Below are 24,646 nucleotides of genomic sequence, written 5' to 3' on the forward strand. Positions count from 1 at the left end.
GATAAAATGAACCGAAATAAAACTTCCTGAATCGGTTCTGAATACTATTTATTTGAAAACAAATACACATCCCTGCTTCTTGGGAACCTCCCAATCCTGGAACATGTCCCATGATAAGTTACAGTGAAGCCTAGTGGGCATCACACTCACATAGGGAATACATAGTCAATGCATTTCTTCCCGGGCCTTGCAGCCCGGTAATCTAATCTTACATTGGTAGCCCACATTTTAGTCCCATAGGACACCCAAAGCCGTTTACAGTGCAGTCTAAAAGGTACAAATTAAATACAATTCATTGAAAACAATTCCTAAATAATTCAAAACTAAACGTAAAATCCTATCACCCAACTAAAATCTCACTAGGAAGTGAGAATTAGTCAAGTCAAACTATGAGCATTAAAATGATATTAAATTACAAAACTAAACACTAAACCTCAATATTAGGACAAGGAACATAGCCTACAGAGCACTCCATCAATTCATAGCATCTACCCTAAGGAGCTTCCCAAGGGACAACCCCCTTTGAGATGCCCTTTTGGAGATGCCCCACCCCTTCCACAGGCCACCTGATCAGGTGAGCCCATGATGATGTCAGCAGAAGGGGGCGGAGTCAAGGCATTCCTCCAAGCATCTGGGCTGTAGCAGCCAGATAGAAGTCCAGGGCAACAGCAAAGGGGCAAATACTCCTCCACCTCCTCCTCTCTGCAATCTTCCACCCCTCATTTCACGCAGGTGCAGTCCTCTCCTCTTTCCACCTCCCTCCTATCTCCCCACCCCAAGCCTCTCAACATTCTTCCCCTCTCTTCCCATCCTCCAACCTCTACTCCCATCCTTCCCCGCCCCCACCCCCCCAATCTTGCCACCATGGTGAATTTTGGGGCTGAAGATGCGGCTTCCTCTTTCTGCTGGGCCCTGATTGGCCTGAACCTGATGCTGCCTTGCTGGCAGAAAAACATTCTCTTACCCCGTGCGAATGGAAAAGTTGATTTTTCAAACTCTGCATACGGTCAAACAGTAACCACATGCGCAAGCATTTCATCCCTGCATTTTTAATTAGAAGTCCATATACTGGTGATGTAAGCCAGGGTAACTTACTGCATTGGTGCGTTCCAGCATCCTCATGATGAGATCATGAATGAGTTGATCTTTTGGTTTTGTTCGGAGGAATGCTCCATTTTGGAGTGACTGGGGAGAGAGCTCGCTGACCGGAGGGAGAGGTGAACAGCATGTTGGCCTAGTGCGTTCAGCTCTCTCAGCGCATTTGTGTACTCCAGGATGGTTAGGCCTAGCTAGCTAATTCATCGGGATCCCTCCTGATCTGAAGGTCTGCCCAAAAATCATCTTGCAGTGCTTATCAGAGTCTAGTTTTGGTGAGCATCAGCAAGTGAGAGCAGAATCCCCGGTTCAGGTAGAGTTTAGTGCCAGGCTTAATATCCTTCCATGGTAATGGCTGTACAGAATTCAGGAAATGTATGAATAACATCTACCCTTTGATGGCGAGATTGCGCGAGGCTGTGCACGTGTGGCTGTGAAAGTCAATGAGATCGCTGGATCATCCAGCTGTCATGTCATGGGGCAGGACAGCTGGATTCAGCTGTCATGCCCCATGAGTGTCACTAAAGCTGATATGCATGTGGAGAATTCCCGGGCTGCAGCCCCTCAGACTAGAAGCTCCACAGAAGACAGAGGGAGCGCGGGTTATACTATGTGACGGAGTGCGTGGCTCACGCAGCTTGGACTCCTCAGATGTTGCTCTGGTGTCCGGTGTTGGGATCTCAGTCTCCACACCTGCTTGCCTGCAGCTGTGTAGTGTTTTTGCTTTGCAGTCTCTGGAGTGGAGCCATTTTCTCTGTGGCCCATGTTCAGATCTCCTAAAAGCAGCTCTTTTTTTTTTTTTTTTGGTTTGATCAAATGTCAACAGCGCTGGCCTGCAGTCTCCTTCAGCATCCGTATGAACCGGAGATGATCTTGGCTGGCCTGAGGGATGTGCAATTTGTGCGGCCACACAAGGCGTCATGTTCAAGGGGGGTACCTCTGCCCACCTCCCTCTCACACCCATCCTCGTGATGCCTGCAAGCACCGTGCAGGAGGAAGGGGGCTTCTGTCTATGGTGGTAGGTGAAGGATTAGCCCGCAGGCAGGAGGAAATGGAAGGGGAGGTGGGATGGGGTGAGCTGGACCAATTTCACAGATCCTGCTTGGAGAAGTGGTGGTGCCAACTTGTCTCTCTGCTGTAATTCTGGCAACAGTTTGCCATGTTTTGCTGGTTTCTGTTAGGTGCTAAGGGTGATCTGGGTGTGGTGAGGAGAGGAGAGGCCTCAGCTGCAGAAGGACGCTGCCTGGAAGGCCCAATTTAGGCAGGTGCATGGCTTCCGGCTGAGGACTGCCGCTGTGAGGACTGGGCTAGGTCAGTCAGAAGGGGATATAAAAAAGAAGGAAAAATCCCCTGGTCATTGCAAACGAAAGCTCCTAGTGCCCAATCCCAGCCCTGGTTCTGGACTCCCCCCCTCCAAAAAAAAGGGAAGAAAAATACAACACGGGAGGGCCTGGTCTGTTACAAAACAAACTAAGCAGGGGCCTCCCAGGCCGCCTGGAAGCTTGGGAAGGGTCCAGGAGACCCGGCCTCTGCTCTTCCCCTGCTACTAAGTCAGTCAGAGAGAGATTCCAGGCCTAGAGCCGGCAGAAGCCCCTGCTCCTTTGCTGTCCGCCTGCCAGGCGTCCTTGGGCGTGTTGTGTGTTTCCTTCCTCCCTCCTGCACTTACGCTCGGCGGGGGGCGCTCTCTGAAGAGGCCTCAGCCAAAACAGCACAGGCACATGAGTGCCGGGGCCACTTCCACCAAGGAGGCCACAGAAGAAAGGCGCTGCGGGGGAGGCAGCAGATGAAAGAGGCGGCAAAAGTCTATTATTCTGTGAGAAGATTACAGGGAGGGCGAGAGGGAAGAGATACCAGCACTTACAGCAGAATCCTAATGGCAGGCCTCAGTCCTAGCGACATTATGGGCACCAGATGGCTCCATTATCAGGTGCAGGGTTTGTTTATTTTTTTTTATTGCAAGCTCAAAGCATCGTTGGATTTGTAGTTTGGAAGATGGAAGAAACAAACGTACAAATCTCACAATGCCTTGCAAGAGCTAATTAAAAACTCTGAAGGGATAAAAATGTCTTAGTAGATTCAGAACACCTGACACTGTAAAACTGGTGGGCACTGGTCTATGTGCAGGGGTTTGTTGTTTTTTTTTTTGGGGGGGAATAGACATCTCCTGTCTCCTAACTCCTCAGAACTTAGGTGATGGCCTCTAATTGACATTCCTGAACTGAGCCTTCAAGGTCACAAAGGCAAAGCCTTTTTGTGTAGGGCATGAAAGACTCTTCTGTGCTCAGCCCACATGGATAGATCCAGAAGTGAGCTACTGTCTGTCCACCCAGGGATGGATTTGTAAAGGGGGCACCCACAGGCAATGAAGGAGAGGGGAAGGATCCCCTCAGAAGTTTGGGGGACCTGGACCTCCCTGCCCAGACCCTCCCTGCCGATAGTAACTCCTTGCAGCAAATTCAGCGCGAGGCCTTGGGAGCCCTTGCACGCTGACAGCCCTGTGGCAGCCTCGCGTGGGTTCCTCATTATTGTGGAAACCCATATGAGGGGCGGGGGTGCCACTGAGCCTGGAAGTGCACAAGGGCTCCCAGGCGCCTCGCGCTGAATTTGCTCCTGCCCCAGGGCCCGGCCACGCTGCAGGAAAAGCAGCACTGCAGCGGCAAGTAGGCCTGGAGGGGCAACTCTCTGGTGCCTAGGAAAACCTGGCACCAGAGGCACCTAAATCCGGCTCGGCTGGCTCCCACGCCAACACTCTAGGGTGGCTGTCCCGCAAGAGCTGGTGCAGGAGCAGTTCTACGATTAGGCAGGGTGAGGCAGCCACCAGAGGCGGCAGAATTATGAAGTGACAAAAAGTGCCCCCCCCCCCCTCAAAGCAGTCCTGCCATGGCTGTCTCACCCTGCTTCCAGACCTTAACCCCAGCAGTGCGTTTCTCATGGGTTCCTATGCCCCATGGGCACAAGAAAAGAACCACAGCAGCAGCAGGATTTTGATGAAGTACCCGCAGGGTTCCATCTCCAGGGACAGGAAGAAAAGCCTGGCGAGACAAGCAGTGAAACAAAATGGAAAGGAAGGGGAGGGGAGGGGTAAGTGAGTGAGTGAGAGCTTCTCACTCACCCGCTTCCCCTTCCCTTTCGGTCAGCCCAGCTCCTTTCCCTTTCCTCTCCTCCCTCTTGTGAGAAGAGAGGGAAAGGGAACAGAGCTGAGTGAAGGAGAAGGGAAGGGGAAGAGGTGAACAAGAAGGGAGGGAAGGGTGTGAGTGAGTGAGTGAGAGGGGAGAGGGAGGGGAAAGGAGAAGATTTGAGTGAGAGGGAAGGGAAGGGGGCGATGTGAATGAAAGGGAAGGGAGAAGATTTGGGAGGGAAGGGAAGGGGTTGTGTGAGTGAGAGGGAACAAAGGAGGGAGAGGGGTGTGAGGAGATATGAGAGAGAGAAGGGAAATAGGAGTTGGAAGGAAAGGGAGGAGGTGTGCGTGAGAGGGAAAGGAAGGAGGTGAATGGGGTAAGATAGGAAATTTGAGTAAGAGGGAAGGGGTGAGTAGGAGGGGAAGGGAGAAAGTGTGAGTGAGAGGGAAGGGAAAGGGTGAGTAGGAGAGGAAGAAGAAATTTGAGTACGAAGGGAGGGGTGAGAGGGAAGGGTATGGGGAGAAGAGAGTTGTGAGAGGGAAGGGGTGAAAGGGGAGGGAAGGGAGTTAAGTTGGGGGAGGGGTAAGAGAGAAGGAAAGGAAAGGGAGTTAAGTCAGAGAGAAGAAAGGAGATGAGGGGGAGGGAAGAAAAAGGAAGAGGGTATGGGTGAGGTGGGAGTGAGAAGAAAAGGGTTGGAATTAGAAAGGGAGCAAGAATGTATTGGGGGGGGGGAGTGGGAAGGGGAGCGAGTGCAGGGCCAGTAGAAGAAGGCGGCTGCCTAGAACGCCACAGTTTTGGATGCGGCATATCAGTGGCAGGGCTATGACGACTGCAGCTCCTTCTTCTTCCTGCTTGCATGGGCCTGCCGCCTAGGAGAGGAAGTTGTGTATGCACAGGTGGGTAGAAGGTGGTGCTTTCACTGCGGCCAGAAGGAACAGGAGCAGCATTGGCTTTTGTGGCCAGAAGGAGTGTGAGCCGCATCAGCACATGCCCCCAGAGAAAAGAGATGGTGGCTGCTGCAGCTGGTGCATTGCAGAGGGAGAGAAAAGTGTGTGTGTGTGAGAATGTGAGAGAGTGTGAGCAAGCAAGCGAGTGTGTGTGTGATAATGAACATGGGTATTAGTGTGTATATATGAGAAAGCAAGTTTGTGTGCTTCCTCCCTCCCCCATTAATCCACGCAATCTCAGAGTGATTGGAAATCAAACGTTTCTAGGTATGGGGAGCAGAAAATTTCTTTTATCCTTATTAGTTTTAATTATTGGGTATTATTTGATGTGTCTGTTCTTTTTAGGTATTTTATTGATTTTTAGGAACTTTTAAAAAAATTTTAGATAAATTTAATTTTTGAATGTTCTGTCAGCTGTTTTGAAATATTCATTTCTAGTATGTTTTAATATTATGATTGAGACTTTATATTTCTTGATTGTATTGTTTGATGTTTTATGAGGAATTGCCATGTTTTTGTTTTTTTGTTGTTGCACTACAACCACTTATTGCGGTTTCCAGTTATTTTTTGTTTTCATGTTTCTAATTATACTTTATGGTTTCTTTATTCTATGTTTGTTTTTGATGTTTAATTGATGTATTTCGCCTAGCATGACTGTGTCACTATAGGCGAAACATAAATACTTTAAAATAAATAAATAAATATTTGGTGAGGGTCTGTCTGTGTTCTGCAAGTGTGTAGTTTCAGTGTAGGATAGCAGCCTGGCTTGTTTAGTTTTCCTACTAGAAGGAGTAATGGTGTTTTAAAACTTGGTGTAATATTTGCAGTGTTGTTTTATAGGTGACATTGTTACTGTTTGAATGCTGCAGTTGGTCCTGTTTTGGTATGGGAGGTTTACTATATTTTAATTTAGTTTACTCAGCGCTTTCCGAGGGTCAAGCCCACATATAATGCCCTTTACAATAGGCGTAATACTGTATGGATTCCAAGGGTCTTTTTTGCAGGGTTTCCTGACTGGCACCACAACAGTGCATGTAAATATAATGCATATGTTGTAAGTGATGTTTTTACCTTAGAAGACTGCACTTTCTCTTTTTTTCATTAAAATCTGTTATTATAAATGTATAACTTGTAATTGTATATGGGCAAGGCCAGGGGGATAGGCACAAGGCTGTATGTTTTGCTTAAAGTGCTTTGCACCAGCCTGGTGAGAGTGTAGCACAAACACAAACCCTCACCATTCAGCCATCTCCCATTTCTCCAGGGGGCAAATCCTGAGGAAAAGAGGGATGCAGGTGGTAGGGCTCCTGTGAGTGTGACAGGGGTTGTCAGCTCCCTAGAAATACCATTAGCACTCTATCTGCCACTCCTCTGGGAATCCTGACCCCCATCTCACCCCTTCCACAGCATTTCAAATAACCAAAAATACTAGCTGCCAAGGCCACCACCCCCCCCCCCCCCCCCAATCCCTTTTGCTCTATCACTGATTTGACCTGGATCCCGTCTTGGGGGCACCATCCCTTTCCTCACCGCAGGCAGCAGATTGCCTTGAGCTAGCCCTGGGCAGGTACACTGGCACCTCAGGAATGTCAATGCTCAAATGTCTCCTACTTCGTTCCCATTTGAGGGATCCTGCTGGAGAGCACCCTCCTGACTCCTCAGGCATCCTCATTCTTCCAGGATCATGGACTGAAACACTTAGGGGCCGATGTAATAAGGCGCGCTGAAGCTGCCGCGGGTTTGTGTGCACCTATTATGTGCATTTGTACACGTTTTCCCCGCCCAAAAGCCCTATATGGGTATATAATAAGGGGTTTAGTGCGCAGGAAGAAAGTTTGTACAAACGAACTCACAGACCTGCGGTTTTTCTGCGTAAGTGCATGTTAATGGCATGCAAAGGAAGCGATTATCTATTCGTGGGCAATGCAGGTAGCTGTGCTAGCAAGGAAATCAGGTTAGTGCGGGTTTTTTAATGCGAGTTTTTAGCACCTGGGTCAGGGCGGGAGATAAGTGAAAGTGACAGTGTGGAGACCCGTTTTTTTATGCTTTTGCAGGTCAGTCAAGCAGCGGATGGAACAGGTAGAGCGAAGGCAGCTTCTCAATGAGGCAGACTCGGCCCATCTGCATTTCACGCTCTCACTGGCAGTCAGAGTCTCATCATGAAGAGGGTTAGATATTGCTCTACTCATCTTCACATGAGCTTCAGGGCCACTAATTTATTCTTTTTTTTTTTTTTTTTTTTTTTTAAAAGAAAGGCTTATGCGCCGAGAATCAATTGCAGGTATTCACACGCTGACAGGAGTCCGCGCTGGTTTCTGTGCAGATGTCTGCGCGTTTTACTATATAGGGCCATTAGCGCGTGCTATCGCACATTATGGCGCTGTTTGGTGTACATGGATTTCATGCGCTTATCTAATTAGCATACACAGCCGCTATTACATCCCGCGCTTCCGCTGGTTTTTGCCATGCGCTCCAAAACAATCCACGCAGAATAATCAGCGTGGATTTCAGTGCGGGTCTTATTACATCAGCTCCTTAGAGCCTCCCAACAGGGTAAAAGGATCATGCTGTTTCCTGCATTAGGGTAATGGAATAAATCACATTAAGGCAAAGAAACCTCGCAATTTTAAAAGGGTGTAATTACGCATAAGGCACTCTGTGTGCTGGGGACACTAAGATGATTGTTATTTCATACCAGGGTGCTCATAACTGAATGGGAGTCATCACAGCAAAAGATTTCTGATGCACATTCTGCCTTTTGTGACTAGTCAGCCACTTCAAAGCAGACGCTATTCAGATACAGTAGGCATTTCCCTGCCCAGAGGATTCACAGTCTGAGTTTGTACCTGAGGCAATGGAGAGTGCAGTGACTTGCCCGAGGTCAGGGCAGGATTTGAATATTGGCTTCCCAGGTTCTTAGCCCAGTGCGGTCGCCACTAGAGAAGAAACGGCTGAAGAGCAGGAAGAACATTTTCAAAACAGGCTCTGGGCTACAACAAAGGCTGCACACCTTGCATGGAAAAATATATTAGCACAAACAAGGAAGGAGACCTGGGAAGAAGACCATAAGAATCTGCAAAAGAGCCACGGGACAGGCAGGGTCCTATTTCAGGATTCTAGACTGCACTGCTCTTTCAAGGAGTGAAGAACGGCTTACACCGAGACCCAAAGAAAGGCTCTGAATTTTTCCCATCACTTGTAAGATCAGCCCAGCCGTGGCCTTCTAACCTGCCCTCCATTCCGTCCTCTCTGACAGGCAGTGTGATTAATTCCCGGAGTCCGGCAGGTGAAGCTCCTCACAAGCCGTCTTCTTTCAAAGCCGCCTCTTCCCCGGACGATTAGAACAATTAGAAATGCAATCCCTCAGTTACAGTCCCGGGGGCTCGCTCTGTTGAGAGGAGCAGACCTAAAAGGCCCTGTGCACGAAACTGCTGCGGTGTGGCTCTAACTCTACACCTGCGGAGGGCAGCCGGTGCACTAGGGGGAGAAGGGATCAAGCGCTTCTGCCATACGCCCTGGCTCCTGGGCACAAAGCTCAGAGCAGAGCCGAGCCGAGCCTCCTCCCGCCTCCTCGCTCCGGAGAACGCTAGCCCTGGCGCATTTTCCCTGTGTTCGTGACAGCGATTGTAGTGACAGCAGGAAATTATAGAAAATTGATCTAATCCAGTCGCTGTCAGTGAGAGAAGAAAGTGGCAGATGAGAGCATGTGACAAATCAAAGCCGTCAGCTTCAGAGGACAGACAGCGCGCGCCTGCTTCCCGCCAAGCCCAGGCCTCTCTCTGCCTCACAGGAAAAAAGCCTTCGGGGCTGCTGGGGCAATAGGCGCGGCACCTCTTAAAAAGGCCCAAGTGGGCCATCCAGTCCTGCCCAGCAAGCTTCATATGGTAGTATCTGCCGCTCCAGTCTTATAGTAAAGTTAGTGATAGTTACAGCTGTCAAAGTTACTGCTAGCATCATTTTTACAGGGTGAGCAGCCTTCCTGATAATTCAGACCCCCGCTGCTCGAACGTGCTTTGCTTTTGGACTTGGCCGTAGAAGCCGTCCTGTGCTTTTTCCCTAATGACTGCCATCAGGACCCCAGACCATAACAGTCAGGGCCAGTGTGGGCTGTCGTCTGAATCCAATTCCCCTCCCCCCCTGCCATCAAAGCAGAGCAGTGCTGCAGATGCATCAAAAGCTAATTGGTTAAGGCCAGTAATCCCCATGCCCTCTGTTAGGGGTAGCAGCTGCTGCTCCGTGAAGGTTACTCCCCTCATGCACCCTTTTCTTAATTTCCAATGCTAGTATTTAGGGATCCACAGTGTTTATCCCCTGCCTTTTTTAATTCGCTTACTGCTTTTGTCCTCACCACCTCTTCTGGAAGAGCATTCCAGGCATCCCCCGCTCTCTCCGTGAAGAAATATTTCCTGACGTTGCTTCTGAGTCGTCCCCCATGAAGTTTCAAATCGTGACCCCTGGTTCTACTGATTTCTTTCCAATGGAAAATGTTCAAAGTTTGTGCATCATTAAAACCTTTCAGGTATCTGAAGCTCTGTATCATATCTCCCCTGCACCTCCTCTCTTCCAGGGTATACATATTCAGATCCTTCAGCTTCTCCTCCTACACCTTCTGATGCTGACCCTCTGGAGGCGGTCCAGAGAAGGGCGACATTTTGGCCGCCCTTCTCTGGACCGCCTCCATCCTGTCTCTATCCTTTTTGAGATACGGGCTCCAGAACTGAACACAGTACTCCGGGTGAGGCCTCACCAAGGACATCACATCCTCCTTTTTCTTACTGGTTATTCCTCTCTCTATGCAGCCCAGCATTCTTCTGGCTTTTGCTATCACCTTGTCACATTGCTTCGCTGCCTTCAGATTGGCAGACACTATCACCTCAAGATCCCTCTCTTGGTCCATGTACATCAGTCTTTCACACCCCCCCCCATCACACACAGCTCTTTTGGATTACCGCATCCCAGATGCATGAATCTACACTTCCTGGCACTGAATCCCAGCTGCCAAATCTTCAACCACTCTTCCAGCTTTCTTACATTTTCCATAATGTATCACACATTGTATAACAATCAGAAGGCAGTGATTAGTACTGAACATAAGAACGTGCCATACTAGATCAGACCAAGAGTCCATCAAGTCCAGTATCCTGTTTCCAATCCACGTCACAAGTACCTGGCAAGGTACCAAACAGTAAATAGATCCCTATGCTGCTATCATGCAGTGATAAGTCTACTTGGCCAATAATTTATTGACTTCTCCAGGAACTTGTCTAAGCCTTTTTTTAAATCCAGCTACACTAACAGGCCGATGCAATATTTGGTGCACGGAAAATAGACGCTCATGTTTGAGCATCCACTCTCTTCATGCCCGCTGATCCACCCAAAGCAATATGCAAATGGGCTGCTGTGGTAAAATAGGAGGTGCTAGGAGAAATTGTGCGCCCCTAGCACCTCCTTAGAGTCGGGCACCCAGGAGAGGCCGTCAGCCGGTTAGGAAAAGGTACGCTAAATTTTACGAGTGTCCGTTTTCCTAACCTGACCACCAGCACGCTTTTTTTTTTTACCCTAACTCTTTTTTTCAGTTCCTCCTACGTAATATCGCCACGATATTAAGTTGGATGAACTACAGAAAAGCAGTATTTTCTGCTTTTCTGTCAACTTTAGGGGCTCCTCAAAACTTATGCCTGCTCCAGGCAAGCATTAATTTATGACGATAAAAATGTGTGCTTCGGGCGCACATTTTTTATTTTTTTTGCATCAGGAGGTAATAGCTAATAGCCTCATCAACAAGAATTTACATTTGATGAGTGCATTAGCTTCGCGGAGGGTTGGACACGCATTTTGGACACGCTAATCCCCTTACAGCATACGGGGATGTGGAAGCACATCCAAAATGCATGTCCAACCATGGGTGTGCGCAGCTGGGTGCACTGTATTGCAACTGCCCAAAACTGCATTAACCACTTGCTTCAGTAATGAATTCCAGAGTTTAATTGTACATTGAGTGAAAAATAATTTTCTCTGATTTGTTTTGAATGTGCTATTTACTAACTTCATGGAGAGTCCCCTATTCTTTGCATTTTTTGAAAGAGTAAATAACCAATTTACATCTGCCGTTCTGTTTCACTCATTATTTTGTAGACCTCTATCATTATCCCCTTCAGCTGTTTCTTCTCCAAGCTGAACAGCCCTAATCTGTTTAGCCTTTTCTTATAGGGGAGCCATTCCACAGTGAAGGGTCCTTTTAAGACCCTGTGCTGCCGCGTTCCCCATTCTGTACTGACCTTTTGCTGCTGGAGGAGAGAGGAGGGGCTCATTGGTGAGGAGGTTGAGTGCTGTGGGCCGTTCACCTGGGTCTGGGAACTGTGCCACTGAGAACCGGCCTTAGCCACGCCCTCTGCTGTGACAACAGTGACCAAACTGCCCCCCCCCCCAAAAAAAAATCTAAGGGGAGGGCCCTTTTAAGATGCTGCGCAGCTGCATAGCAGCACGCCGTGGTGGCACGCCAACGTCGCTTGGTGGGAGTTGGTGAGAAACCGTGTTGTTGGATACAAATGTGTTTTGCTCAGTTCCATCTATAGTGGGAGAAGGGGAGGTATCAGGGAAATTATGTACGTAGGGGAAGGAAGGGGAGGAGAGTGGAGAGATGATTTTTTTTTTACAGCCGATAAGAAAGTATGAAAGGAATGGGAGGTTAAAGGGGAAAGAGAAGTGGAGTTAGGATGTTGTTGATAAATACTCGATCCACAGGTAACAAATGCAGTATGGTACATTATTTTGTGGAGGAAAAATGTTGATTTTGCTTTTATTACAGAAACGTGGGTTTTGGAAAATGCTCTTCCTCTTTTCTCTCAAGTGTGTCCCGGGGGTATTATGTTTTTTTATCCGAACAGAGAATATGGCAGAGAGGCAGTTATAGTGCGTGCTAGTTGGGAGCTGGAGCAATTATTCCTTCGCCCTGTTCCAGAATGCGAGTATGTGTTATTAGTGACAGGGAAAAAAACTAGAGTGGCAGTGTATGCTCCTCCAGGATTTAATATGAGGAGGGTGGAGGATCTTCTTGAATTTATTGGAGAATTAGTGATTCGATTAGATGATATTGTTACTGTGGGGGATTTGAAATGCCATATGGATGGTTCTCAGTGTAGATTGCTCAGAAAATAGAAGATGCTTTTGTGTTATTTGATCTTACCCAGTTAATGTATTTTCCCACCCAGAGAGGTGGTCATGTATTGGATTTGATTGTTGGATCTGCCAAATTAGTGAAGGGAGGTGGTTTGGTTGGGGGGAGGGGGAGAAGTCATCTGGTCAAACCACAAAGTGATTCTTTTGGGGATTTGTTTGGGGAAGGATATTGTGGAAAGGGATGTGTCTAAGGATGTTGGTAGAAGAGGAGAATTTTTATAACGACTGGAGAAGCTTGGACACAGTGAGTATGAGAGGGAAGGTGGAACATTTGGTAAATTGTTGGAATCAAGAGTTAGGGTCTATTTTAACTGAAGTTGCCCCATTGAAAAAGGGAGGTAAGGGAACATGTCCTTCTGCCCCTTGGTTTTCTGGAGAGTTGGGGAAGATTTGGAGAGAGGTGAGAAGGTCAGAAAGAAGATGGGTTAAGACTAAGAGTAGTAGGGACAAGCTGAAGTGGCGTAAGGCAGCAAATGCTTACTATGGGAAAATTTGCCGGCCTACAAAGAAATTTTGGGAAAGCTCTATTGAGAGAGCGCATAACAAGCCACGGGACATTTTGGAGGTACTACAGGGGATGTTAGGGAAATCTTGCTCCCCAAGCAATAGGCTTCCAGACTCTTTGAATGGTTCAATTTTGACAAGACAAAATGGAGGGCTATAAAAAAGAAGTGGAGATTACAAGCTCTTTAATCATAGGGTCATCTGTGGTGGGAGAAGAAACAGCAATGGATTTGGCACCTTAGATAATCCTGGTCTGGTGGAATTTTATCCTCTTGGAATGACAGAGTTAAAGGTGGTTTTGTCTTCACGTAAAGGAACGGCTTGTAAGTTTGACCCTTGTCTCTCTTTTTTGATAAAGCAAGCCCCAGAGTATCTATAAAGAGGAATTTTGCAAATTGTCGATACATCTTTGGAGAGGAAGGTTATGTACCGGCCTTACTGAGGCAGCTGCTTATTCCTCCTCTTCTGAATAAAATCTTCCCTAGATTGTGAGAAGTGGGCTAGTTATAGGCTGGTGGCTAATAGCCCTTTCCTGGCTAAGGTGGTGAAAAAGATGTTTTTTGGAAGAGGGGCAGGGGTTGGACGAGTACCAATCTAGCTTTAGAAAAGCCTGGAGACAGTAGTGGTAGCAGTAAATGATCTGTTGTTGCAGATGAGGGACAAAAGTAATTCAACCCATTTGATGTCATTAGGTCTGACCAGCGCTTTCGATTTGGTGGATCACTGTCTATTTATTGTTAGAATTATGTAGGGCCCTAGGTATGGGAGGTCAGGCTTTGAACTGGATGAAATCTGACAGAGTGGCAGTGGTAAAGGTTAGAGATGAATTTTCAGAGCCATTCTCCGTTCTGTGTGGGGTTCCACAGTGGTCTCCATTGTTGCCTGTACTTTTTCATATCTTTTTTTTACAGCCGTTAGGTAATGTTGTTCGCTCTTGGGATTTGAAGTCTTTTATCTATGCAACTTATCTGGCCAAAGGTGTTGCGCGGGAGCTGGACCCTTGGGCGAGGTGGGGTTGACGCTACCCGTAGGAGGGATCCTACGGGTCCCCACCTTCGGCAGGCGGTGTGGGCTGACGGACGGAGGCCGGCTGGAGCTTCGCCAATACCAGCCCTCGTTCCCCGTGGGTTGAGCCTTTGGGTACCGGAGCCGGCTGGAGTTAGGTGGGCCCCCGTATGCAGTCGTCAAGGAGAAGATGAAGAGGTCAGCCTAGAGACAGCAACTGTAGAACTGAGGAGTCTGTGCTGGACGAGGCATAGTCCCGGAGACCCGGGCGCCAAAGGAAATCAAAGTCTGACAGGGGGCGCCGAGCAAAAACAGGCTGAAGCCTGAGAGACCACTTCCAGGACCAAGACTAGAGGAGCATCGTGGGTCAGGCAGAAGTCAGGGCAGGCGGCAATCCAGGAGCAGTGGCAAGGCAAGGCAGAGGTCGGAACTAGGAGAAGATCAATGGCGTAGTCAGGCAAAGCAGAGGTTGGGTCCAGGAGAAGATCAATGGCATGGTCAGGCAAAGCAGAGGTCGGGTCCAGGAGAAGATCAATGGCGTGGTCAGGCAAAGCAGAGGTCGGGTCCAGGAAATGATCAATGGCATAGTCAAGCAAAGCAGGGGTCAGGTCCAGGAGAAGATCAATGGCGTAGTCAGGCAAAGCAGGGGTCAGGTCCAGGAGAAGATCAATGGCGTAGTCAGGCAAAACAGAGATCGGGTCTAGGAGAAGATCAATGGGGTGGTCAGGCAAAGCAGAGGTCGGGTCTAGGAGAAGATCAATGGGGTGGTCAGGCAAAGCAGAGGTTGGGTCTAGGAGAAGATCAATGGGGTGGTCAGGCAAAGCAGAGGTTGGGTCCAGGAGAAGATCAATGGTATAGTCTGGCAAAGCAGAGGTCAGTCCAGGAGAAGGTCAATGGGGTGGTCAGGCAAAGCAGAGGTCGGGTCCAGGAGAAGATCAATGGCAGATCAATGGCATAGTCTGGCAAAGCAGAAAAAGCTGGGAAACAGGAACGAAGACGGCAATCAGGAACAGGAACTCACCGGAACCAGGAACACGGAGGAATCACCAGGAGGCAATGAAGTACACGACCAGCGTGGAGACCTATTGCAAAAGCGACTAACAGGAGCTGAGTCCAGCCTTAAGTACCGGAGCTTCAGCGACATCATCCGGGGCCGCGGCCAAGTTCCTGCCGCGGGCCCTTTAAAAGACACAGAGGTGTGTGCGCGCGCACGTGCCTAGGGAGGGGCATGGCACTGGATGGCAGCGTCTCTCTGCGGACCACGTGGTGAGGCCCGCCGCAGAGCACAGGAGCCTGTCGAAGTACCAGGAGCGCTAGGGACGGCCCGAGGACGGAGTCAGCGGCCTACCGCCACGAGGGAAGTAGAACCAGATGCTGGATTGGGCAGCCGAGGGTAAGAGAGCCGAGCCGCGGGCCTGCTGCGGCCGGCACATGCAACAAATGGGTTCTGATGCTAATTATTCTTTGGCTCAAGAGAGACTTAAGGTGATTGTGTCTTGGCTAGAGTGTAGCACTCATTTTAAATGGGTCTAAGACTGAATGGATGTTAATCCAGGGGAAGGATTTTCATTTGCCATTGATACCTTTTAAGGTTAAGAATACCATCATGGATCAAGTACAGAAGGCTAGAAACTCAGATGTCTTTTTTGATGAAGAGTTAATATTTGAGTTTCAACTCTATAATTTGATAAAACAGTTATTCTTAAAATTGCGACAACTTTGTAGCGTGAGAGGTTTTGTACCACTATTTCAAACAATGGTGCAGGCGTTAATAGCACCAGTATTTGATTATTGCAATGGGGTACTGATGGGCCTTCCTGAGCAAAGTGTGCCTTGATTACAGATTATGCACAATATGGCAGCAAAGATGGGTTTTTTTCATGCCCTCAACGCATTAGTGCAAGACCGTGGTTGATACAACTGCATGGCTCCCAATTAGGGAACTAATAGCGTTTAAAATCTTGACATGAATGTTTAAAATTAATCAAGGTTTGGGAGCCACTTATTTAAGAAAGCTAATCTGCCATCATGCGCCTAGGCATTACCTTCAGTCAACACAAACGGTATTGTTTGAAGTTCCAACTTATAAGGAGGTACGCAGGGCAGCCTGTGGGAAAAGAGCATTTTCGGTGATCGGCCCCGAACTGTGGAATTCAGTGCCACTATCCATCAGGTTGGAGGGGAATTATGTAACTTTTAGAAAGAAAGTTAAAGGATGGCTATTCCCCAGTTCGGATGGCTGAGATCACTGTTATAGGGGAAATGGGGGTTTTCATATGGTTTTTAGTTTGTCTTTCCAGGAGTATGGTCGCTCAGTTTCATGGTTTTAGGATGCTGTATTAGTGATTTATTTTAGTGTTTATAAAATTGTAATTGTGGTTTGTTTATTGTTGTAAACTGTTCTGGTCAGTTTGGTACTAGATGAACAGAATATACAAATCTGAAATAATAATAAGAATAATTCTATCCCAGTTATCATTTCGGTTGCCCTTCTCTGTACCTATTCCAATGCAATAAAATATTTTTTGAGATGCGGCAACCAGAACTGCACACAGTACTCAGGTGCAGCCTCACCATGGAGCGATACAGAGGCATTATGACATTTTCCATTTTATTCACCATTCCCTTCCTAATAATTCCTAACATTCTGTTTGCTTTTTTGACTGTCGCAGCACACTGAGCCGACGATTTTAAAGTATTATCCACTATGATGCCTAGATCTTTTTCCTGGGTGGTAGCTCCTAATATGGAACCTAACATTGTGTAACTATAACATGGGTTATTTTTCCGTATATGCATCACCTTGCACTTATCCACATTAAATTTCATCTGCCATTTGGACACCCAATCTTCCAGCCTCACAAGGTCCTCCTGCAGTTTATCACTATCCATTTGTGATTTAACAACTCTGAATAATTTTGTGTCATTCGCAAATATGATCACCTCACTCATCATTCCCCTTTCCAGATCCTTTATAAATATATTAAAAAGCACTGATCCAAGTACAAATCCCTAAGGCATGCCACTCTTTACTCTTCTCCACTGAGAAAACTATTTGGTCTTACTCTCTGTTTCCAATCTTTTAGCCAGTTTGCAATCTACAAAAGGACATTGCCTCCTATTCCATGACTTTTTACATTTCTCAGGAGTTTCTCATGGGTTATTCTTCTTAAAGCGAAGCCTTTTATGAGGTTGTGGAGTCATGATTAAACTTTGTTTTCCGTGGGTCTCAAGATTTGAGCTGAGCTAATAGGAAATTCCTGTCACAGATAGTGTTTATTTATTTGAAAATTATTATTATTATTCCAGACCACTCAACTTTGTGTTGTTTTAGGCAGAGCACAACTGAATGTAAACATCAGTGAACATATAATATTCAATAAAAAGACTTTAACATAACTCACAGCATATAATCACAAATAAATAATCATAAGAGTGTTTTGTAGCATTATTCTGACAACAAACTGCAAAGATGAGACAAGTAATAATTACAACTACAGTTAAAAATGTTTTCCTTTTTAACATCCTATTCAAACATCCACGGTAATAACTAATAACATCATAGAGAACACAGCCCAAGAGCAGCCCAGGAGTAGGAAGAAGGAGCAGGCTGTGCCCCTGCCTGTCCTAGAGGTACAGGGGATAGTTTTTGGTTTTCTTAAGATACTCGAAGACTACAAAATCTGGAAGTTTTTGACCCACTAGGGTTTTTCACTCAGAGTTGGTTGAGGATTTTGGATCTTTATTATCCCAGATGGAGGCTGCACAATAACAAGGGTGGAACAATCTCAGAAGGAATCAGATGACGTTCCACATGATAGAAGACTGGTAAGCCACTACGGGAGGAGGGCAGAATGCCGCTAAACGAGCAAGGAAACAGATAATCCACAAGACTCAGAAAGCTGTGGACAATGCAGCGTGATGAGCCCTGGATTTGTCAATAGGCACAGGATAGGCCTGTGCTTAGGGACAGCAGGCTGGCTGAAGATTTTCTGCCTTCCAGCTCTGCTGATACTTATTCAGAGGAGAACAGCCCTCTCCTACCCTGTAACAGCCCCTTACAGGAGGAAGGAGGCAGGGGTAAAAGCACCAAAAGTGCCTAGGGGCACAAAAATCCTAAATCTGTTCCCAAGTGTGTCCTGATGAAGGCAAAATTGACCTGTGGGATACACCAGGGCGCAGTGCTAGTCCTGGTTCTTTTCGACAGCTTCATCAACAACCTTGCAAAATGACTTGAGGGGGAAATGTGTTTGTTTAGGAATGACAGAATTCTGGTGCAGAAGAGGCAGGAAAAATGAGAGAAGATTTTTAAACATGGGAAGAATGGTCATGGGTGATCAAATGTACAAACCACTCCTCATTTATGAAGACAAGAACTGGCAACTGTTAAGCAGGAAAGAGACCAGCCAGCAATCATCTCGGAGGACCTGAAGGTTGCCAGTCAGTGATTGCACTGCTAAAGGCAAAACCGGCAGGAGAAAAAGAGGTGATAACTCTCCTTGCACAGGTCACCAGTGAGATCCCGCCTCAAGTGGTGCGGTCACTTCAGGAAGCCGAACCTTTGTAAGGACATGGAGAAAACAGAAGGCCTGCAACACAGACGCTTCACAGAGAACGTTCTTCTTGGGAGAAGGGATTGGGGATTGTCATGAGATGTTGCCCACGGCCAGCCCCGAACACCTGTGGGATCACCCGAAACAGCCTGGTCAGCAGTTTCTCTATTCTCCTTTTAACAACTGTTCCTTCACAGACCACGTCCACACTCCTGAAGCCCAGGGACACTTCAAACTTACACGGAAGTGTTTACGCCCGCTCTGCCACACCCAAACCCTCTTTTCTGCTGTCAACTTATCATGCGGTAGCCCTGAGCAGCCGGCCCTCCGGTCCCCGGTCCCCAGGTCTCAGCGTACCACGGTATCCTCTGTCCTGCCTCTGCTTCTCCTTGGCTAATTCCAGAGACCCTCTGCTCTCTCTAAACCAATCCTTAATTAGCCTCACCTCTAGTCTCCAATTACTGCCACATTTCTCTGTGGTCAGGTCAGCGGTGGACGAGCCTGACGGAAACATCCCTGCCCCTAGCAGCAGGAGACTCAGTCACACCTTGGAGAAGTGGGAGCAACCTTGACCTGCCCCCTTGGCCAGGGCTATAGTTTTCCCCTCCCCCTCCCTGTTAATCTTTAGCCATCCCTCCCCTGAATTACTCTGTCATTACTGCAGCTCCCCTGGCCCTTCCAGCTCCAAGGTGCGGTGAGTGAGGGGACTGGAAAGTGCTTATAACTCCATCCCTGGAATGGGAGGTGCTTACCTATTAGTTTAAAAAGTGGTGTTTCGTGCATCGACCCCCCCCTCGGGATGTGAGGGCCACCGGGCTCCACTCGTTTTTTTTTTTAAATCAGTCCTCAGCAGTAAATACCTTCCTCCTGACTGACTTTACAGTAAGACTCCCTGGGACTACTGTAGGGGTGTGCATGGAGAAAAAACAAAACAAAACACTTGTTTCATACTTTTCTTTTTTTGCTTGATGTTTACTTTTGGTTTGTTTAATAAAAAGAAATAAACATCAACGTGAAAAAAAGGAAAAGAGCACCCCCACCCTCCCCCAATCCTCTGTGCTGCAGACTTAAAAGAAATCAAAACATCCTCCGGGACTCGCCCTATTCCACCGCCCTCCCTGGAGTCTTCTGACCTCATCCACAGGGTCTCCCAAGGTGAAATGGGGCAGATGAGGTAAGAAGACATTGCAAAGGGGGATGGATAGGGAAAGGCCCTGATGGGAGGGGAGTTCTAGGGGCTGTTTTTTTTTCAAGTCCATGGCATTCAGGGAGTGGGCGGGGGCGGGGGTGGGGTTCATTTCTGAAACAAAAGGAAATGGAAAAAAAAACCCCTAAATTTCACAGGCTTTTTTTTTTCTTTTTGTTGTCTAAGTAAACAAAATGAGATTTTTCATTGCATTTTTTCATTTTCTTAAAAAACGAATGCACATTGCTAGACTACAACTCCCAGCAGCTTCTTGTTCTCTGCTCCTGTTAGGACTACACCTCCCTGCAACCTGCTGTCCTTTCATTACCTCTGGAGTTCTCTTGACAGCATCCTCTGAGTCTCTGGCTGGTTTCTTTCTCCCCAGATTGCGTGAGACTCTTTCTAACATCGGACCGATTCAGTAAAGTCCGCGGGAGAGCGGGCGAAGTTTGCCCGCTCTCCCGGCACGCGCACAGGCCACTTGCCTGTGCACGCAATTCTGTATTTAAATGAGGCCCGGCGGTAGAAACAGGCAAAAGGAGGTGCTAGGGACACTAGTGCTTCCCTAGCGCCTCCTTTTGGCCTGGAGTGACGGCTGTCAGAGGGTTTGACAGCCGATACTCAATTTTGCCGGTGTCGGTTCTCGAGCCCGCTGACAGCCACGGGCTCGGAAACCGGACGCCGGCAAAATTGAGCATCCTGTTTCTGACCCGACAGCCACAGGCTGACTTCAAAGTTTTTTTTCGTTTTTTTTTTTTACTTTTTTTACCCTTCGGGACCTCCGACTTAATATCACCATGATATTAAGTCGGAGGGTGCACAGAAAAGCAGTTTTTACTGCTTTTCTGCGCACTTTCCCGGTGCCTGAAGAAATTAGCGCCTACCTTTGGGTAGACGCTAATTTCTGAAAGCAAAATGTGCGGCTTGGCTGCATATTTTGTTTTCTGAATCACGCGGGAATACCTAATAGGGCCATCAACATGCATTTGCATGTTGAGGGTGCTATTAAGTTCGGCGGGTTGGACGCACATTTTCAGCCCCTTACTGAATAAGAGGTAAGGAAAAATGCGCGTCCAATGGTGGGTTAACAGTGCGCTCCATTGGAGCGCACTGTACTGTATCGGCCCGTGTGTGAGGTATCCACATCATCACAGAGGAATATAACAGAAGGCCACAAGAAATTACAAGAGGGAGGCATTTTCCACAGAAAAAAGGTTGAAGGGCAAGGATCATGATGAGAAGATGGAAGGAAGAAAGTTCAGAGGAACTGGGGGTGGTGGATGCCTGGAATCGCCTACTACTAGAGGTTAAGCATGGATGAGTAAGAGGAGGAGTGGAGTAGAGGCAAAAGAAATAGAGAACTGGGGTGTTGGTTTAAGTATAAAAACATACATGGTCATCTACTGGAATGGTAGAGGTCCAAATCTGACCTCCTGCACTGACCTCCTGGGGGACAGCCTGCAGGGAGTGGCAGCAGAACTTTGGCATACTCTCAGGAGGGAGGGGGCATGGGCAGTGGGTGGCAGGACACAGAGCAGGGGCAGCAGGTTGACTTGGCTACACTCCCCAGAGAAGAAGAGGATAAGGCGTGATCTCTGGCAGATGGTCACCTGGGAGATATGCTTTGCTAGAGTGCTATAGGCTGGGCAGATTGGATGAGCCAAATGTCTCTGCCAATATTATCAACTAAGTTACTGTAAGGCCCATTGCCCCATTAGAGTAGTACTAATTAATTGAATTCCTTCCTTAATAAAGGAAAGATTGAACATTGCAATGCATCTCTGAGAGTGGATGTGCCAAGACAGGAAGAAACTGAGAGCCACAAGGAGGAATTGGCCACTGGATGTAGTTGAGAGAGGAGTGAGAGTCGCATATCTCCAGCGGGGAAGAGCAGGAACTCTTTCAGATGGCTCGCTTACAGCGTTTTTACCTTTTCCTGAGTGGCGAGGAGTGTGGGAGTTGCTGAGACCCTGTAGACTATTACCACCTGGGAAGGGGTATCCAGCAGGTTCCCAGAGTGATGCTGTGCTGACAGAGAGGGCGGATAATCCCGTGGTGATCTATGGAGGGCCAGGTAATAGTCAGCCTCTGCACTTAGATTGTGGCTTGGAGCTCAGTACTGTGCAACTGTCTGAAGTCTGCAGAGGAGTAAGGGACCGAGGCAGGTGACAATTTTGCACAGCAGCTACAAAGATTTCAGCGACAAGGAGTTCTTCCATCCAAGAGCACCATGGATGAACCTGTAAACAGGCGGCAGATGGTTTTCTTCTTCTGTAAAGAGCTTTTCCTTCTGATCATCTTTTGAAGTGAAGAGAACAGTTTTGAAAATAAATCAACCTGTGTGTCTGGGAATTCTTTGGAGAAAGTCTGAAGTCAATTTACTAGTTCCCACCACTGAGCCTTGAAGTATAGCTTCTCCCCCGTGGAGCAGGACCGCTAGCCCCTCTCATGGAGAATGCATTACTCAGGGCAGGAGGTGGAGGGGGAGGATTGTTAGCTCACCAACATTTTAATTAGTTGCAAGAAAACCCAGACAGTGTGGAGGAGAGGAGATAATTGTCCAGGGCTGATAAATGTTGTAGGATGCAGCTTTTGGGAATATGTCGGGCAGCCCCCAAAGGCCTGGGAGCAGTACTGACAACGGGCCTTTCCCACTGATTGCCACCTGCAGGGAGTTATCAGCATTAGCCAGAAAATGAGTCTACCTCGAAAATCCAGGCTGCAGTCTCTGCTAGCTCAGATTTGTCCTAGGCGAACCAAAGTGCCAAAATAAGAACTGAGATAGATCTGAGCTACCAAGTGACTCAGCCCAAGGAGGGAGACTTTTAGCAGTCCTGGTATTTGAAAGTCCATCCCAGTGCATTGTGGTATCTGTAGTCCTGGCTTCTTCCCTGTGACACCGTTCCAGGACTGGCCTAAAATTGCCCTCCTGGAACTAAGTGACTTGGCAGCTCTGACATCTGTTAAAACCTGTTTTGTCTTCCTTTCCTTTCATGTCAGAAATGTCAGGGCAATCATGTGATTACTTGCATTTCTGCAGCTTCAGTCCTAGTAGTGGGATTGTAGAGATGGGCAGGCTAGCCAGCTCCTATGCTCTTTATGACATCAGGTTTCTCTGTTTCTCCTTCTGCCAGTCAGCCTTGCATTTCATTTATTCTTATAATTTGGGGGCTGAATCCCAGGACACTTATATTCATTTCCACAGCTACCCACTCATCACTCGTTGCAATAACCCTAGACGTGGCTGCGCCAGGGGTCCAGTGGCGGAATATCTACTGTACATGAACATAATTCCCCTTGAACATGGACCTGGAAAGCAAGTAATTAAATCTAACATCCAGTCCAGCTTGCTGAACACGGACCTTACATGACTGCTTTTCCAGCCATGATTCATCCTTCTGCCGCTGCCAGATTAGCTTGAAAGGGGTGCTAGAGAGGCAGATTGGGGGTGTTTGTATGTATATCTGTGTGTCTGAGTATGCGTGTCTATATCAGTATGTGTTTATGCTTGTGTATAAGTGTGTATATCTCTGTGTGCATACATTTGTATGTATATCTCTGTGTGTGTATGTTTGTATGTATATCTGTGTGTGTGTGAGTATGTGTGTCTATATCTGTATGTGTTTATGCTTGTGTATAAGTGTGTATATCTCTGTGTGCATACATTTGTATGTATATCTCTGTGTGTGTATGTTTGTATGTATATCTGTGTGTGTGTGAGTATGTGTGTCTATATCTGTATGTGTTTATGCTTGTGTATAACTGTGTGCATACATTTGTATGTATATCTGTGTTTGTGTGTCTGTGTGTGTGTGTGTGTATGTATATCTGTGTGTATGAGTATGCGTGTCTATATCTGTATGTGTTTATGCTTATGTATAACTCTGTGTGCATACATTTGTATGTATATCTCTGTGTGTGTATGTTTGTATGTATATCTGTGTGTGTGTGAGTATGTGTGTCTATATCTGTATGTGTTTATGCTTGTGTATAACTGTGTGCATACATTTGTATGTATATCTGTGTTTGTGTGTCTCTCTGTGTGTGTGTGTATGTATATCTGTGTGTATGTGTGTGTGTGAGTATGTGTGTCTATATCAGTATGTGTTTATGCTTGTGTATAAGTGTGTATATCTCTGTGTGCATAATTTGTATGTATATCTGTGCTTGTGTGTCTCTGTGTGTGTGTGTGTGTGTATGTATGTATATGTGTGTGTGTGAGTATGCGTGTAAAATCTAAATAATTATACGTGTATACTTGTGCATGTGAGTGTAAATATATCTATATTTGTGTGTATTGGTGCGTGTGAGTGAGCGAACATCAGACAAATTAATTCCTGGCTCTGCCCTTTTGCAAACCCTTTTTTGTAATCCTCATAGGCTCCAGGAGCTGATAAAATAAAGGGCAAGGGCTTGGCACCTAGAGACTGCGGATCATTGTCCCTGTCTCTGGGCCCGGAGAGAGGGGCAACATGAGAGCTGCTCTGGGAGTGTCCCCACGGGCCCAGCTCTGGACTGTTGACTTTAGGGAGCTGGGATGGGCATGGGGCAGCAGAGAGATTTTGGGGACACTCCCACTCCCCACCTCCCTCCCAGGCAGAAAAGAGCAAACGGAAAAGATATCCAAAGTAGCATTTGCTAAATTGGAATTGTTCCTTTTTTTTTTCTATTTCTTCTTTTCTTTTGCTAAATAGTGCAGGAGGTTAGAGCCTTGCCCAGCTCTGGTTTCCACTGAGTATTTGATAATACTCAGAGGAACTGGGGGTGGTGCATCTATCAGTCAATAATCTGACACTTAAGATTAAGGGCAAAGATTATGCAATCTAATATCTAAATTGAAAATAACATTTTTCTACTTTTGCTATCTGCATTTCTTGCTTCCCTCATCCTCTCCTCTGCTTTCACCTTGTGTAGAATCACCCCATGCCTTTTCCTGGCTGACTCATGACCCCTGGGGCATAGCCTGTTCCGACAATGTCACAATTCAAGTGATTGCCGAGTCTGTAAGTGTGGCCAAGACCCCACCTAAGGGAACATAACCTTGTAAAATGATAAGAA

The 24,646-nt window shown here is 47.2% G+C and overlaps 1 long non-coding RNA gene across 1 annotated transcript in view; it reads right to left on the reverse strand.

The window, feature by feature from the left end:
- LOC115094332 overlaps positions 1-24,646 on the reverse strand; it is a 124,457-nt gene that overhangs the window by 94,291 nt on the left and 5,520 nt on the right. The gene's annotated exons all lie outside the window — the stretch shown is intronic.

Source organism: Rhinatrema bivittatum, chromosome 6 (assembly GCF_901001135.1).
Source record: "Rhinatrema bivittatum chromosome 6, aRhiBiv1.1, whole genome shotgun sequence".
NCBI lineage: Eukaryota > Metazoa > Chordata > Amphibia > Gymnophiona > Rhinatrematidae > Rhinatrema > Rhinatrema bivittatum.